Genomic DNA, 18011 nt, shown 5'->3' on the forward strand with positions numbered 1-18011 from the left:
CAGAAAGGTCTTCCTTTTCTGCTGGTTCACCCCCAGTGGCCACTGCAGCAGGCACGCTGTGGCCTGCGCACCGCGCTGATCCGAAGCCAGGAGCCAGGTGCTTCTCCTGGTCTCTCATGCAGGTGCAGGGCCCAAGGACTTGGGCCATCCTCCACTGCACTCCCAGGCCACAGCAGAGAGCTGGACTGGAAGAAGAGCATCCAGGACAGAATCTGGTGCCCCGACGGGGACTAGAACCTGGGGTGCCAGCACCACAGGCAGAGGATTAACCTATTGAGCTGCGGCGCCAGCATCCCTATTGTCTTATCAGTTCTCCAAGATTTGTTAATTCATTATATTACATAGGTGACAAGATGTCATGTAAGTTATCAGTAAACTTTCAGACTATTTGCCCACTTGCCCATTTGTCTATTATTTGTCTCTCTCTGTATTTGTATACCTAGCAATCTTTTTTTTTTAGATTTATTTTTATTTATTTGAAAGACAGTTACAGAGAGAGGTTGAGCCAGAGAAAGAGAGGTCTTCCATCTGCTGGTTCACTCCCGAGATGACTGCAATGGCCAGAGCTGAGCTGATCCGAAGCCAGGGCCAGGAGCTTCTTCCAGGTCTCCTATGCAGGTGCAGGGGCCCAAGGACTTGGGCTATCCTCTACTGCTTTCCCAGGCACAGAGAGCTATATAGGAACTGGAGCAGCCAGAACTTGAACCAGCACCCATATGGGAAGCTAGAGCTATAGGCTGAGGCTTTTAACCCACTGTGCCACAGCGCCAGCCCCAATCTATCAATCTTTTCAATGCATTTTTATCAGGAATTTTCTATGTTTTGCAGAGATCACTGGACAGTCTGACTTGGGATAAATAATTCTTTTCCATGATGTGTTTTCAAACATACTTTCTGGCTCCAGGATATCTCCCCTCCACCTGCTGCCTACTAAAATTTGCACCATTAGGGGAATTATCCTTTTGGGATGAGTTCTGCATCTTTGGGGATCCTCTTAGAATGCAGATTTTCCTCAGAGTATGGAGTCTGGTGTCTTTTACATGAAAACACAGGCTAGTGGATCATCATTCATCTGTAAGAGCTGTGACAAAAAGGAACACAGAGCTTTATAAGTTTTAATAACTTGACTATGAGCCCTTGTCCTCCTCTATCCTCAGGACCTTCTTGGTGAATGGTGTACATTACACCCTCAGTGAGCTTTGTGCCAATTGCAGGAGACAGCTCAAGGGCGAAGAATGAGGTGAAAACAACCATAAAAACACGGTATGGGACAGGAGGCCATGGTTGAGTGTGGCAGCCTCAGAGCCATGAGACTCCTGAGAGCAGAGGATACATGAAAGGGAGGGAGGGAGTAGAGCAATGGCGGGAGAGAGTGCTGAAGGAAAGCTTCTTTGGTGTGAACGCCTTTTTTCAGGTTAGTCCCCTGAGACAGAGGGTGTGTTTAAGAAAAATTAAGACCACTTGGGGGGAAGATGGCAGAATAGGGAAGGAGCACACCGAAGGTCCACTAAGGGAAGGTTCAAAGAGGGGTGAGAATTTGTAGTTTTCAAGGACCGAGAAGCCCTTCCTGAAACTGGGGAGATAGGGTGGACATGCGAGGAGGACGCGGACGCCTGAGACGCAGGACACCAGCAGGAGTGTGTACGCACCAGCGCTGGAAGCCGAGGTGAGACGGGGCGCTCGCCCAACACCGTGGCACAGCTGCCGCTGCCCCTCCCCCAACCCACCCTGGGATGGACACTGAGACACGCACGACTGAGTGGGGGAGGAAATAGAAAATGGAACAGAATGAGTGGCGCCTGCAGAAAGAGTGCACGATTCAGGGGTACTAATTGAGAGACTGAGTAAGCCAGTATCTCTTGGCGCCTCCTCAGAGCTCTAGCAGGCGGGAAGCAGCCATTTTGTCTGTTTACATTCGGGCTTAAAGGAGAATGTCTTTGCCTCCACACTAACCTTTGGAGGCGGAGCCCAAAGGTAGAGCAGAGCAACAGGACACTTCTTGCTCGAGGGAGGGCAGCTCAAAGCCCTGACACCCATCTACTCAAGTTACAAGAAAAAAAAAAACAACTGAATAGCGCCTGCCAGGGGGGAAAAAAGGGCAGGATCCAGAGCTGCAGTGGGCAGAGAGCAGCCATCCTGTCTGTTTACGTGCGGGCTGTGTAGAGCAGCCTGCTTACACTGGATATTGGTACAGACTCACAGCAGCCTATAGCAGAGGGAAATCAACCTGAAAAATCACCCAGACGGAATGCCAAAAAAAAAAAAACAAAAACCCACAATAAGAATATAGAAGAACACATAAACTTGCCAATGGAGCAGGCTAAACCAACCATAACAGAGGCAGAAGAAGAAGTTGAAAACATGCCAGAAAAAGAATTCAGAAAATTAATAATCAGAATACTTAGAAATAATGAGAAACAGTGTCAAGAGCTGAATGAAAAACAAGCCCAAGGATTAGAGATCCTAAAGAGAAGCCAGAATGAGATACTAGAACTGAAAAACTCAATTGACCATATAAAAAACACCGTGCAATCCCTCGGAAATCGAACAGATGAAATAGAAGCCGAATATCAGAATTCAAAGACAAACTTCCAGAAATAATACAGTCAGTTCAAACGCAGGAAGAAGAAATTAAAAAAATAAAAAATATGGTCGGAGACCTACAAGATTCAATCAAACGGTGTAATGTTCAGATAAAAGGAGTCCCTGAGGGGGTGGAAAGAGAGAATGGATTGGAAGGTGTCTTCAACAAAATAATATCAGAAAACTTCAAACAAAGGCAGCTGGATAACAACACACAAATACAACAGATAGCCAGGACTCCGAACAGAGTAGACCAGAAGAGAAATTCACCATGACACATTATGGCAACACTCAGTTCAATGACACACAAAGAACAGATCCTAAAATGTGCCAGAGAAAAGCGACAAATCACATTCAGGGGTAAGTCAATCAGACTCACCCCAGACTTCTCATCGCAAACACTACAGGCAAGGAGACAATGGCATGATATATTTCAAGTTTTAAAAGACAAACAATGCCAACCTAGAATACTATAACCTGCAAAGCTATTATTTATGAATGAAGGGGAAATAAAGATCTTCCAAGACAAACAGAAACTTAAAGAATTTGTATCCACGCATCCAACCCTACAACACTTGCTCAAAGACGTGCTGCACACAGAAATACAAAAACAAGAACTTCACTGCAAAAAAAGCGAATGTGGAGTAACCCACAAACAAAGTTCAAAATACATAAACAGCTCGTTTCAGGAAACATGAAGGGGAAAAGACAGTACTTAACAGTAATCACACTGAATGTGAATGGTCTTAATTCCATGACAAAGAGACATAGACTAGCTGATTGGATAAAGAAAAAGAATCCATCTATATGCTGCCTTCAGGAGACACAGCTCATCAGCAAAGATGCACACATACTGAAAGTGAAAGGATGGAAAAAGATACTCCAAGCTAACGGAAATCAAAAAAGAGCTAGTGTGGCCATCCTAATATCAGACAAAATAGACTTTAACATAAAAACTATTAAAAGAGACAGAGAAGGGCACTATATAATGATTAAAGGATCTATCCAACAGGAAGACAGTACTATTATAAATGTATACGCACCTAATTACAGGGCGCCTGAATACCTGAAAGAATTACTAATGGATTTAAAGGGAGATATAGACTCAAATACAATAGTAACAGGGGACTTCAACACCCCACTCTCACGAATGGACAGATCAACCAGACAGAAATTCAACAAGGAAACAACTGAGCTAATTGACGCCATAGACCAAATAGACCTAGTAGATATCTTCAGAACCTTCCACCCCACAGACACAGAGTTCACGTATTTCTCCCCAGTACATGGAACATTCTCTAGGATTGACCATATACTAGGCCATAAAGGGAGCCTCAACAAATTCAAAAAAAATGAAACTATACCATGCATCTTCTCAGACCATCGTGCAGTGAAACTCGAAATCAACAACCCAAGAATCTCTACACCATATGCAAATATATGGAGAATGGACAACATGATCCTAAATGAACAGTGGGTCATCGAAGAAATTAAAAGAGAAATCAAAAGATTTCTAAAAACAAATGAAAATGATAACACAACTTATCAAAACCTGTGGGACACAGCAAAAGCAATGCTAAGAGGAAAGTTTATAGCAATTAGTGCCTACATCAAGAAGCTGGAAAGGAACCAAACAAATGAACTCTCCATGCACCTCGAGGATCTAGAAAAACAGCAGCAAATCAAGCCCAAATCCAAAAGGAGGAAAGAAATACTAAAGATCAGAGAAGAAATAAACGGAATTGAAACCAAAAAATAATACAAAAGATCAACAAAACCAGGAGCTGGTTCTTTGAAAAAATAAACAAAATCGACACACCATTGGCCCAACTAACCAAAAAAAAGGAGAGAGAAGGCCCAAATCTGTAAAATCAAAGATAGTAATGGAAATGTAACAACAGACACAACAAATAAAAAGAATCATCAGAAACTACTACAAAGAGATGTATGCTAACAAATTGGGGAACCTGGAAGAAATGGATAGATTCCTGGACAAATACAACCTTCCTAAACTGAGCCATGAAGATATAGAAAATCTAAACAGACCCATAACCATGGAAGAAATTGAATCAGTAATAAACACACTACCAAAAAAGAAGAGCCCAGGACTGGATGGTTTCACTGCTGAATTTTACCAGACATTTAGAGAACAACTAACCCCAGTTCTTCTCAAATTATTCCAAACGATTGAAAGAGAGGGAATCCTTCCAAATTCCTTCTACGAAGCCAATATCACCTTAATTCCGAAGCCTGGAAAAGACACAACAGAGAAAGAAAACTACAGACCTATCTCCCTGATGAACATAGATGCAAAAATACTCAACAAAATTCTGGCAAACCGAATCCAACTGCACATCAGAAAGATCATTCATCCGGACCAAGTGGGATTTATCCCTGATATGCAGGGATGGTTCAATATTTGAAAATCAATCAATGTAATACATCACATTAATAAATTGAGAAACAAAAATCATATGGTTATCTCAATAGATGCAGAGAAAGCATTTGACAAAATACAACACCCTTTCATGATGAAAACCCTAAGCAAATTGGGGTTAGAAGGAACATTCCTCAACACAATTAAGGCAGTCTATGATAAACCAAAGGCCAGCATCATATTGAATGGGGAAAAGTTGGAGGCATTTCCATTGAAAACTGGCACCAGACAGGGATGCCCACTCTCACCACTGCTATTCAATATAGTCCTAGAAGTGTTAGCCAGAGCCATCAGGCAAGAAAAAGAAATTAAAGGGATACAAATGGGAAAGGAGGAAGTTAAACTATCCCTGTTTGCAGATGACATGATACTATATATAGGGGACCCGATAAACTCCTATAAGAGACTACTGGAACTCATAGAAGAGTTTGGTAAAGTAGCAGGATACAAAGTCAATGCTCAGAAATCAACAGCCTTTGTATACACAGACAATGCCAGGGCCGAGGAAGAACTACTAAGATCAATCCCATTCACGATAGCCACAAAAACAATAAAGTACCTTGGAATAAATTTAACCAAGGAGGTCAAAAACTATGATGAAAATTACAAAACACTAAAGAAAGAAATAGAAGACGACACACAAAAAAAAAAATGGAAAAACCTGCCACGCTCATGGATTGGAAGAATCAATATCATCAAAATGTCCATTCTCCCAAAAGCAATTTACAAGTTCAATGCAATACCAATCAAAATACCAAAGTCATTCTTCAAAGACCTAGAAAAAATGATGCTGAAATTCATATGGAGAAGCAGGAGACCCAGAATAGCTAAAGCAATCCTTAACAATAAAAACAAGGCCAGAAGCATCACAATTCCAGACTTCAAGGCATACTACAGGGCAGTTATAATCAAAACAGCCTGGTACTGGTACAAAAACAGATGGATAGACCAATGGAACAGAAAAGAAACACCAGAGATCAATCCAAACATTTATGACCAACTCTTATTCGACAAAGGACCTAAAACCAACCCCTGGAACAAGGACAGCCTCTTCAACAAATGGTGCTGGGAAAACTGGATGTCCACATGTCGCAGTATGAAGCAAGACCCCTACCTTACACCTTATACAAAAATCCACTCAACATGGATCAAAGAGCTAGAGATGCGCCACGACACCATGAAACTAATTGAGAGCATAGGGGAAACCCTTCAAGATATCGGAATAGGCGAAGAATTCCTGGAGAAGACCCCACAGGCACGGGTAATCAAAGATAAAATAAACAAATGGGATTACCTCAAATTGAAGAGTTTCTTAACAGCAAAGGAAACAGTCAGGAAAGCGAAGAGGCAACCAACAGAATGGGAGACGTTATTCACAAACCACACAACAGATAAAGGATTAACAACTAGAATCTACACAATGATCAAAAAACACCACAGAATCAAAACAACCCAATAAAAAAATGGGCCAAGGACGTTAACAGACATTTTTCAAAAGAGGAAATCCAAATGGCCAACAGACACATGAAAAAATGCTCAGGATCCCTAGCCATCAGGGAAATGCAGATCAAAACCACAATGAGATACCACCTCACTCTGGTTAGATTGGCTTACATACAGAAATCAATCAACAACAGATGCTGGCGAGGATGTGGGGAAAAAGGGACACTAATCCATTGTTGGTGGGAATGCAAACTGGTAAAGCTACTATGGAAGACAGTCTGGAGAGTCCTCAGAAACCTGAATATAGCACTACCACAGGACCCAGCCATCCCACTCCTTGGAATATACCCAAATGGAATTAAAGGGGTGAAAAAAGCCATTTGCACCTCAATATTTGTTGCAGCTCAATTCACAATAGCTAAGACATGGAATCAACCTAAATGTCCATCAACAGATGACTGGATAAAGAAACTATGGGCTATGTGCTCTATGGAACACTAGACAGCAGTAAAAAAAAAATGAAATCCGGGCATTTACAACAAAATGGAGGAAGCTGGAAAACATCATGCTGAGTGAAATAAGCCAGTCCAAAAGGGACAAATATCACATGTTCTCCCTGATCGATGGCAACTAAATGAGCACCTAAAATGATACCCATTGAAGTGAAATGAACACTATGAGAGACAATGACATGAGCAGCCCTTGTCTAGACTGTTGAGGAACAACTTACTATTTTGTTCCTTTAGTATTTTTGTTGTTGTTGTTGTTGCTCAGTTTGCTCTACACAAGACCACTGATTGAACACCGCAATCAATGCTCAACCATTCTTAAGCGTTTAAAAATTAACAGAAAATTGACCTCTGTGAAACATAGGAGTGGGAATAAGAGAGTGAGGAGATATATAGGACAGCACATACTCACTCAGACCTACCTCCAATGGTGGAACTAGAAATGTGCCAGGGGATTTCAACTCAACCTTACCAAGGAGGCAGGTACCAATGCCAGCACACTTGGTAAAGTGATAAATATAAATACGCAAGTGATCAAAAAGATAGGGTAAGTGTCGAAGAGATTACACAAATAAGACCAGTGTAAGCAAATAATGAAAGATAGAATCAAAAGGGAGAGAATGATCCTGCGGGGGAAGCAGAACACGCAGCAGACTCATAAAATGGCAAATGCCCAAAACAGCACTCCTGCCTCAGAATCAACCCTTGGGACATTCGGATCTGACTAAAAGGTCCATGAGAGTCTCGCAGGCATGGAAAGCCATGACACTGTGGCAAAAAAACAATCTAAATGAAGGATCCTGGTGAACAACACCCCAGCAGAAGGATCAGGCCATCAAGGAGAGAGGCGCCTTTCTCTGAAGGGAGGAAGGAACCTCCACTGTGATATGGCCTTGACTAAACAAATTCAGAGTTGGTGAACTCAAGGGGCTTCCATAGCCTAGACAGCTCATAGCAAGAGTCTCGGGTGATTGCTGACATCATAAATAAGAGTGCCAATTGTTAAATCAACAACTGGAGTCACTGGGTTCATGCTCCCCACGCAGGATCTCTGACCTTAATGTGTTTAACTATGAAACTCAAAAACAACACTACTAGTCAAACAATACCCTATACCTGGTTCGGTTGTGTGAGTGCAACCTGTTGAAATCCCTGCTTAGTATATACTAAGTTGATCTTCAGTATATGAAGTTAATTGAAAATGAAACGTGATGAAGGACGGGATGGGAGAGGGAGTGGGTGAGGGGAGGGCCACGGGAGGGAGGGAGGTTGGGGGGGGGAAGCCACAACAATACAAAAGATGCATTTTATATTCTACTTAAAACTATTGGTTGAACTCTGTAATTAATACACAATTACTCTTAGGTGTTTAATTATTGCTATAACTAGTACTCAAATAGTATTTTACACTTTGTGTTTCTGTGTGGGAGCAAAATGTGGAAATCTTTACTTAACATATGCTAAATTGATATTCTGTATATAAATATAATTGAAAATTAATCATGATGTGAAGGGGATTGGGAGAGGGGAGCGTTGTGGGTGGGAGGGAAGATACAGGGGGGAGGAGGCTATTGTGGTCCATGGGCTGTACTTTGGAAATTTATGCTCATTAAATAAAAAAAAAAGAAAAGAAAAATTAAGTCAGCAAAAAATGTTCTGGCAACTATCATGAGAAAGTATTGCTTATGTGAAGTATTTGCACTCATTTTTCTCTACTCTCACCCATATTAATGTAAAATTATTCATAAGATCATATCTCCCAATAATCACTGACACAGGCAAACTTCAGATGCGGAGCAGATCATAGATTAAAAAATCTGATCTCTTCCCCTCTCAGGCAAGTCTAGTTTTCCTTAAACAGCTTGGCCCTGGTTACTATTTCCATCTTTTCATTTCTTCTTCTTCTTCTTCTTCTTCTTCTTCTTCTTCTTCTTCTTCTTCTTCTTCTTCTTCTTCTTCTTCTTCTTCTTCTTCTTGACAGGCAGAGTGGACAGTGAGAGAGAGAGACAGAGAGAAAGGTCTTCCTTTTGCCGTTGGTTCACCCTCCCATGGCCACCATGGCCAGCGCACTGCGGCTGGCGCACCGCGCTGATCCAATGGCAGGAGCCAGGTACTTATCCTGGTCTCCCATGGGGTGCAGGGCCCAAGCACTTGGGCCATCCTCCACTGCACTCCCTGGCCACAACAGAGAGCTGGCCTGGAAGAGGAGCAACCGGGACAGAATCCGGCGCCCTGACTGGGACTAGAACCTGGTGTGCTGGTGCCACAAGGGGGAGGATTAGCCTAGTGAGCAGTGGCGCCAGCCCATTCATTCTTCTTAACAAGCTTTTCAAAACTGACGCTTTTCATCAGCCTTTCTCTTTTCTCCTCTTCCTCAAAATTTGTCAGAGAAATGTTTATGTGAATATTTATGTACAAATCTATATTTCTTTATTTTAATTTTTTAAAGATTTATTTTATTTATTTGAAAGTCAGAGTTACAGATGTTAGGTAGGAAGTCAGATATGAGCTTATGTGTGTGTGACATAAAGGCCTAAAGAGAAGACATCCATGTCCAGCATATGCGTCTGCATCTCAAAGTCATCCTGACAATGTTTCAGGGGCAGCCCGGTATTTGCATCCTGCCCTGCCCCCTTCTACCTGATAACCTGCCAGGTGGAGGTCCCCGCCCCTTCTGCCTGACAAATCTTCCACAATCTCCCAGATGCAGCCCAGTATCTGCATTTCAAACACCCTGCTCGGATCCCCATTCTCTAGGGGGTCTTACTCACCCTTCCTCTAAACCCAGGATGGCACCAGCTAACTTTCCTCCTGTCTGATAACTTCAGGGAGAAAACTCAGAAGTTTTCCTATTTACATCCAAAAAGCCCTTTGTTCCAAGAGGAGCAGAGGTGGGGAAGCAAGACCCATCTCCTTAAAAATCCCTGGCCTCAAGCGGACTGCATGCTCAGCCCTCTGCCTCTATGCTGAGTCACCCGCCTGACCTGCTCGGGTGTAATCTCTCCACTCAACCATGTAACCTTGCTCTCCCCTCACCCCAACGTCCAAGCGACTGAACATGCTCTCTCAGGTCCTGTCTGGAGAGGTGCCCATCCGTTCTTATGGATGTCCCTACCCTAATAAACTTTGCTACTTTTTACTTTCCACTACTGTGTCTCACGCCTGAATTCTTTCTTGCGCGAAGACAAGAACCCTGCCATTCACCAGTAACACAGAGAGAGATAGAGATAAAGGGAGAGGTCTTCTATCCACTGGTTCACTCCCCAGATGGCTGCAATGGCCAGAGCTGTGCCGATCTGAAGCCAGGAGCCAGGAATTTCTTCTGGGTCCCTCACATGGGTGTAGGGGCCCAAGGACTTGGGCCATCTTCCACTGCTATCCCAGGCTATAGCAAAGAGCTGGATTGAAAGAGGAGCAGCCAGGACTTGAACTGGCACCCATATGGGATGCTGGTGTTACTGGAGAAGGCAGGGTTCTTGTCTTTGCACAAGAAAGAATTCAGGCGTGAGACAGAGAGTAAGTGGAAAGCAAATAGCAAGGTTTATTAGGGCAGGGACACCGTAAGAATGGATGGGCACCTCTCCAGACAGGACCTGAGAGTGCCCAGTCGCTCAGACTGGGGGAGAACGAGGTTACATGGTTGAGTGGAGAGAATACACCTGGCCAGGCCAGGCGGGCAGCTCAGCAGAGAGGCAGAGGGCTGAGCGCGCAGTCTGGTTGAGTTCAGGGTTTTTAAGGGGATGGGTCTTGTCTTCCCACATCTTCTCCTCCTGGAACAAAGGACTTTTTTGATGTAAATATGAAAAATTCCTTCTGAGTTTCCCCCCTGAAGTTATCAGACAGGGGGAAGCCTGGCTGGCATGCCCCCTCCTCCCTTAGAGGAAGGATGGTTATCAGGTTGAAGGGGCAGGGCATTTGTAGTGCAAATACTGGGCTGCACCTGGAAGGTTATCAGGATGACTTTGAGATGTGGATGCTGGACTAGATGTCAACTCCTTAGGCCTTTGTCACACACACATAAGCTCATTTCTGACTTCCTACCTAACACTGGCACTTCAGGCCAGGGCTTCAACCCACTGTGCCACAGTGCTGGACCCTATTTTAATTTTTATTAACCAGAGCTGCCCTTATGGAGGGTTTCTTTATTGAAGCAAACATAGTTCACTGTACTATATAGGTATTTGATAGTTCTTAAGCTTTCAGACAGATGGTAGGCTCTGGAAGCTGGTATCTTGATTTTAGGCAATAAGTAGAAAAGAGAAGAAAAGTAACCAGTATGAGCAAATAGAAAGATTGACCTTTTACTTATTTGGTCAGCAAATATATAACTGTTTAAAGCACCTATACTTAATTTCCAGAATTGAGATGCAACCAGCCATTTGTCCTTTTTTATGGGTCCTATGGATGCTGGGTAGTGATTTCTAAAAGGAAAATAAAGAGTTAAAAGGGTCTGGACTCTGGCTCCAAAGCTTATGCTGTGTCCCAGAGCAAGTTAACTATTTCAAGCCCCAGCATCCTTATCTTATCTGTGAAACAGGAATATCAATCTCTACAATGCTGGGTTGCTGGAGGGACACATGAAATGGTACCCGAAATAGAGAAAGTATTTCATAAAAGTTCCTTCCTGGTCCTGGTCCCTCTGTCCTCCCATTTCCTGGCTTTGATCATGATTATTTCTGCCCAAGAAATAATAAAAATGCTTTGTTATGACAAGAATGCAATGAAAAGTGGAATTGAAAATTTAGGGTCAGAGAAAAATTTCTGGTCTAAACTCATTCTCACATGCATGAACACATCCCCCAGTTTGATCAGGTTGGTGCCTACCTATTTTACTTTATAATGTACTTCAGGAAAAAAGAATTAGTAAGGCTCCTTGGGGTTAGGATTTCTGGGTTAGGACATACTTGTTTTTCAATATTCAAAAGAAAACTTTGAAAATTGCATTTTCAACACAGAGTGTTATGCAGAAATGGCTATATTTTCCTTTATAGATGATTTAGAATGGTCTAGAAGACATATCTATGATTGCTCTGCAAGCCTAAAAGTTCACCCTTGAGCAAGTAAATCTGGAAACTTAAAGACTGGTTCAGTCAGAGATCACACAGGAGACAGAAACCACACACACAAACGGGCACATGAAAAAAAGAAAATGTAGCAAAGGGTTGGTAATTGGGCAACTGAAGGAATAAAAATATTTCAGAGGTAGCAACTGCAGGAAGCAGCTATCCGGCTTGGGGCTGAGGAAACACAGGGAAGGACTTGAAGCTACTGAAATGTAGGAAACTAGAAAAGGAGCCCCACCCCGACCCCCAGAGGTGAAACCTAGACATCTAAAGTAGGGATATGCCTCTGAGCTGGGGTATGGGGATCTGTGATCTTGGGGTCCCAACTTTTGAGGATTGGGTACTGGCTCACTGGTATGTCTGGGTTTGGGGAGACTATGAGGTTAGCTTTGCAAATGTTGGAAAAACAGCAAACTGGAGTCAGCCTCTGTTATAGAGGTCTTTACTGCTACTGGGTGAGGAGGCATTGCTGGAAGGATTTTAAAGAAACCACCAAGTGTACAGGGAGCAGGTGGGAAGGAATATCTATTTCCTGCCTCCTGAGCTGTGCAGTCGCTGGGACAGAGCCTAACAGGGCAGCATGAAAAGCTGAAATGGTGTTTCAGGTTCCAGGGTCAGCCCTGCAAAACTGAGAAGGGGAGCTGAGAGATAACGGAAAAGCTGTTTGAGTGGTATTTTCTCTGCTTGCTTTTCTTCCTAGATCCTTGCTCAAGGCTAAGAGAATTTTCCACCAAAATGGGATGGGATTTGGAGGAGGATGCAAGGCCAAACATGCACCATTTCTTCGCCACCTTGCTATGACACCAATGACTCTGAGACATTTGCATTTCACAGAAAAATGTTCCCTATTTGTAGTAACTGATTAGAGTTAACTGCTCTTGATTTTGTCAAGTGATGACATTAAATACCCTCCAAAATCAACTGAATTTCCTTAAAAAAAATTTTGACCACCCAAATTCAGGAAGAACATAACCTCAGAAAAAACGGTAGTTGATTGAATGACTTTGCTTTAAAAAAAACCCCATTGTTGAAATGCAAATACTGTGGGCTGACGCTGTGGCCTAGTGGGTAAAACCACTGCCTGCAGTGACAGCATCCCATATGCTCTCTGCTATGGCCTGGGAAAGCAGTAGAGGATGACCCAAGTCCTTGGACCCTGCACCTGCATGGAGATGTGGCAGAAGCTCCTGGCTCCTGGCTTTGAGCTGGCCCAGCTCCGGGTGTTGTGGCCATTTGGGGAGTGAACCAGAGGATGGAAGACCTTTCTCTCTCTACCTCTGCCTTTCTGTAACTCTCTTCCTTTCAAATAAATAAATTAATATTTATAAAAAGAGAAAGAAATACAAATACTGAGGATCAAAAAAGAAATAGTAATATTCTTATATTTACAGGACTTTAAATTACAATAGTAGTAATAATTTGTGTTTATTAGTACTCTGAACTAGCATTTGTGGAGAGATTACTATATTATATTAATAATTATTCCCATATTATTAACTATATTATTAATCTTTCCCATAAATCTCCCTGATAGGTGCCATTTTTATCTCCATTGCACAATAAGGACAAGGAGAACTGGCAGAGGTGTGTGCCTGAGGTTACACAGCTAATTGGCAGAGCCGAGCCAAATCCACTGATGACAAAGTTTGTCTGGGCTGTCTGAGTTCCCATACCTCTTTCTCTTAAATCTCTTTTCACATGGCCCTTACATGTGTCTGGGCTAAATTATGGGCTATGGGCCCACAAAGTGTTGATTTTATCAGTTGGCCTTGTCTAATTTTCAAAACTTGCCCAATTTTCAAGGTAAAGCTTATGAAACTTTCAAGTACAGCCTGAATACATGTCATTTCTTGCCCTTGCTTTCTTGCAGTTCTATCTTTAAAATGAACAAATTCCTCTTGGCTTGAAATGCTGTATTTCCTTTCCTTGCATGCCTTCTGTTACTTATAACCTTCACAAATAACACTTACTGAAAATGTTCAGAGTCTTCCCTCAGATGGACAGCTCTGGTAAACCAGCATCATCTTACTCACTGCTGCTGAGGCTGGAGAAAGGAAGAGGGAAATGGGACTCCTGGCGCTGCAGCTTTACCTGCTTCAGTGGTTCAGTGACTTTGTAGAGGGAGCCTCTCAGCTGCGACTGCGCCCCAACGTTGGAAGATGAATTGGATTCACTCTGTGTGTATCTTGTTCCGTCTGTCAGTGTTTGGAGCATGGATTATGCACCACCTGTTTAAATAATGCAATATTTTATCCTTCTTTAATTAATGTTGACTCTCATGATGGAGGGACACATAACACAGCATAGATAGGGATTTCGGACTTCACACATAAACCCAAGGGCCTTGCCTGTAAGCACTTACATAGAAATTTAATCAGAAATCCCCCAATTTCAACATTTGGAGTTTCTTACTATTGTGAGGCACCTTTTATTTTTCTGCTTTAAAGATGAGAAAACAGAGGTACAGATGCTACTTGCTCCAGGTATCACAGCTAGCTAGCAGTCATAACCATCTCTAGAATGGAAGTACTTGACTCCTGTTCCAATGCTAAATTGCCTCTTGGCAAAATGAAATCATTCATTTATTTTCCACTTATTTAACCCCTACATCTGTCTATTCAGAATTGTTTCTGTGTTAGGTTTCAGGGAACACTACAGTGAGCAGAACAGTCTGGTCCCTGGTGCTATGGGGATTACATTCCTGTGTCAGATCAGATTTTATTAATCAGAGTATTACAGGAAAGAATGAAAACCTACAAGTTGTCACGTAGTACTGAAGGAGTGATATATAGTGGCAAGAGAACATATCTTGTAGTGGGGTTCTCAGACAGAAGGAGGAGACACCAGGGCTTTTGCAGGAAACAAGTGTTGACTTCTGTGCTGGCACTGCCTCAGAGGATTTGCATCCAGAGTCTGAGCCCCGAGTAAAGTGGAGACTGCCTTATATACAATCTTAGTTTTTTGTCTCCTTTATGTGGCTACACTCATTCTGCTTGGGTACTTTAAGGCCACTGGGTCACTATAAGGTTGCATAAGGTTGTGCATGTGGAAGTAGTTATTGGTTAGGCCACATTGCCCTTTCCTTTTGTTCTGGGACAGTCCTTAACTTTCCCTTTTATCCCAATGGGCCCTTAAGTTTCCCTTTTGAAAGTCCTCAGTCTTTGACAGAAATGAGTCTAATGAACAAATAAGAAGTTAAATACACAAGGCACAAAAACATTTCACTTTGTGAACTCAAACATCCCTGATGTCTCCTATTGATGTAGACAGGCAGATAGGATAAAACTGATTAGGTATGAGAGCTGGAAGACCACACCTCCACCATGCCCTCTGTGTGATCTCATGCCCTGACCTGATCCCACCTGAATGCCCACCTGCCCATCAGACTATGTAACCACTTCCCTTTGGAAAGCATATAAAAGGCGAGGAGCGCCCCAAATCGCTCTCTCGCTCTCTCTACCTTTGCTTTGCTACTTGTGCTAAGCTACTTGTGGCTGTTCATAACCAAATGCTTGCTGCCCGTGGCTCCTGGCCTGCTCCCTGCCTGGTGTGAACCACAACTTAATCTCTACACTTTTCTATCTCCATTAGATAAAGCCCTCACTCTCCTATGCATTTCTTTCACTGAATAAAATCCTTAAAACTTACCACGTTGTCTGGTCCATTTGAGCCAGTATTCAAAATTCTTTGAATGCATGGCAAGAACGCACACAGCTTATTGATTTCAGGAACTATTAATAAGCAAAATGGTTTCACTATGGTGTTGCATGAAAAGCTTGTATCTTTCATCATTGATGATGCCTCCAATCAGATTGCAGCTGAAAGGAGCCAGATTCCTAATATCTACTAGCTCCTTTGGATCACGGAGCTTACAGTTAAATTTTATACTTATGAATACAGATTTCTAGGGAGTTGGCATTGTGGTATAGCACGTTATGCCACCGCCTGGAATGCTTAAATTCCATTTGAGTGCTGGTTCGAGTCCTGGCTGCTCCACTTCCAATCCAGCTCCCTGCTAATGTGCCTGGGAAAGCAGCAGAAGATGGCTTAATGGGCCCTGCCACCCACATGGGAGACCTGGATGAAATTCTAGTCTCTAGGCTGTGGCCTGGCCCAGCCCTGGCATTAGCAGACATTTGGAGAGTGAACCAACAATGGAAGATTTCTCTCTCTCCCTCTCTCTCTTTCGCTCTTGCTCTCTCTCTCTCCTCTTCCTCTCTCTCTCTGATTGAAGCTGGAAATCAACAACTCAAGAATCTCTGGAACATATGAAAATACATGGAGACTGAACAACATGTTCCTGAATGAACAGTGGGTCACAGAAGAAATCAAAAGATTCCTGGAAATGAATGAAGACAACAATACATTATATCAAAATTTATGGGATACATCAAAAGCAATGTTAAGAGGAGTGTTTATGGAGATTGGTGCCTTCATCAAGAAACTGGAAAGTCACCAAATAAATGAACCAACAGTGCATCTCAAGGACCCAGAAAAACAACAAACCAAACTCCAAATTACTAGGAGAAGAGAAATAATTAGAATTAGAGAAGAAATGAAAAAAAAATTGAAACAACAAAAGACAATACAAAAGATCAGCAAAATGAAGAGCTGGTTTTTGAAAAAAATAAACAAAATTTGCACACCAATGGCTCAACTAACCAAAAGAGGGAAAAGACCCAAATCAATAAAATTAGAGTTGTAAAAGGATATGTAACAACAGAAACCAAAAAATAAAAAATAAAAAAGAATCATCAAGAATTACTACAAAAAGCTGTATACCAACAAACTGGGAAACCTAGAAGAAATGGACAGATTCCTAGACACATACAACCTGCCAAAGTTGAGTCATGAAGACAAAGAAAACTAAACAGACCAATAACTAAGACAGAAATGGAGTCAGTAATAAAGATTCTCCCAACAAAAAAAAAAGCCCAGGACTGGATGGCTTCACTGCAATTAAAAAATAACTAATTCCAATTATCTTCAAGGTATTCAAAAGAACTGAAAGGGAGGGTATCCTCCCAAACTCCCTCTATTAAGTCAGGATTACCTTAATTCCTAAACCAGAAAAAGAAACAACAGAAAAAGAGAGATTAACAATAGATGCAAAAATACTCAACAAAATACTAGCTAATTGAATGCAAGAGCACATCAGAAAGATCATTCGCCTGGACCAAGTGATTTTATCCATGGTATGCTGGGAGGGGTCAACATCCACAAATCAATGGGATATAGCACATTAACAAACTGAAGAACAAAAACCATATGATTATCTCAATAGATGAAGAAAAAACATTTGATAAAATACAACACCCTTTCACGATGAAAACTCTAAGCAAATTACATATAGAAGGAACATTCCTCAACATAGTCAAGGCAATCTATCACAAAGCCACAGCCAGCACCTTACTGAATGGGGAAAAATTGGGGGCATTCCCATTAAGATCCGGAGCCAGATAAGGATGGTCGCTCTCAACATTGCTATTCAATATAGTCCTGGGAGTTTTAGCTAGAGACATTAGACAAGAAAAAAAATCAAAGGGATACAAGTTGGGAAGGAGGAAGTCAAACTATCCCTATTTGCAAAAAATGACATGATTCTATATATAGGGGATCCAAAAGACTCTACTAAGACTATTGGAACTCATCGAAGAGTTTGGTAAAGTGGCAGGATATAAAAATCAATGCACAAAAATCAATAGCCTTTATACCCACAGATAATTCTGTGGCTGAAACTGAGCTTCTAAGATCAATCCTATTCACAATAACTTCAAAAAAAATCAAATACCTTGGAATAAATTTAATCAAGGATGTCAAAGATCTCTATGATGAAAATTACAAAACATTAAATAAATAAATAGAAGACATAAAAATGGAAAAAGCTTCCATGTTCTTAGATCAAAAGAATCAATATCAAATGTCCATACTATTGAAAACAATTTATAGAATCAATGTGATGGCAATAAAAATACC

At 41.9% G+C, this 18011-nt stretch overlaps 1 long non-coding RNA gene across 1 annotated transcript in view; it reads right to left on the reverse strand.

Annotated features, from left to right (window-relative positions):
• The window catches only part of LOC127491074 (uncharacterized), a 53786-nt gene that overhangs the window by 9338 nt on the left and 26437 nt on the right, over positions 1–18011 (reverse strand). Inside the window, exon 2 of the long non-coding RNA XR_007919581.3 lies at positions 14006–14263. This is a non-coding gene — a long non-coding RNA (uncharacterized LOC127491074). The remainder of the gene's footprint in view (positions 1–14005; positions 14264–18011) is intronic.

The sequence above is a fragment of the Oryctolagus cuniculus genome, chromosome 1 (assembly GCF_051225735.1).
Source record: "Oryctolagus cuniculus isolate XC-2025 breed Fujian yellow rabbit chromosome 1, ASM5122573v1, whole genome shotgun sequence".
NCBI lineage: Eukaryota > Metazoa > Chordata > Mammalia > Lagomorpha > Leporidae > Oryctolagus > Oryctolagus cuniculus.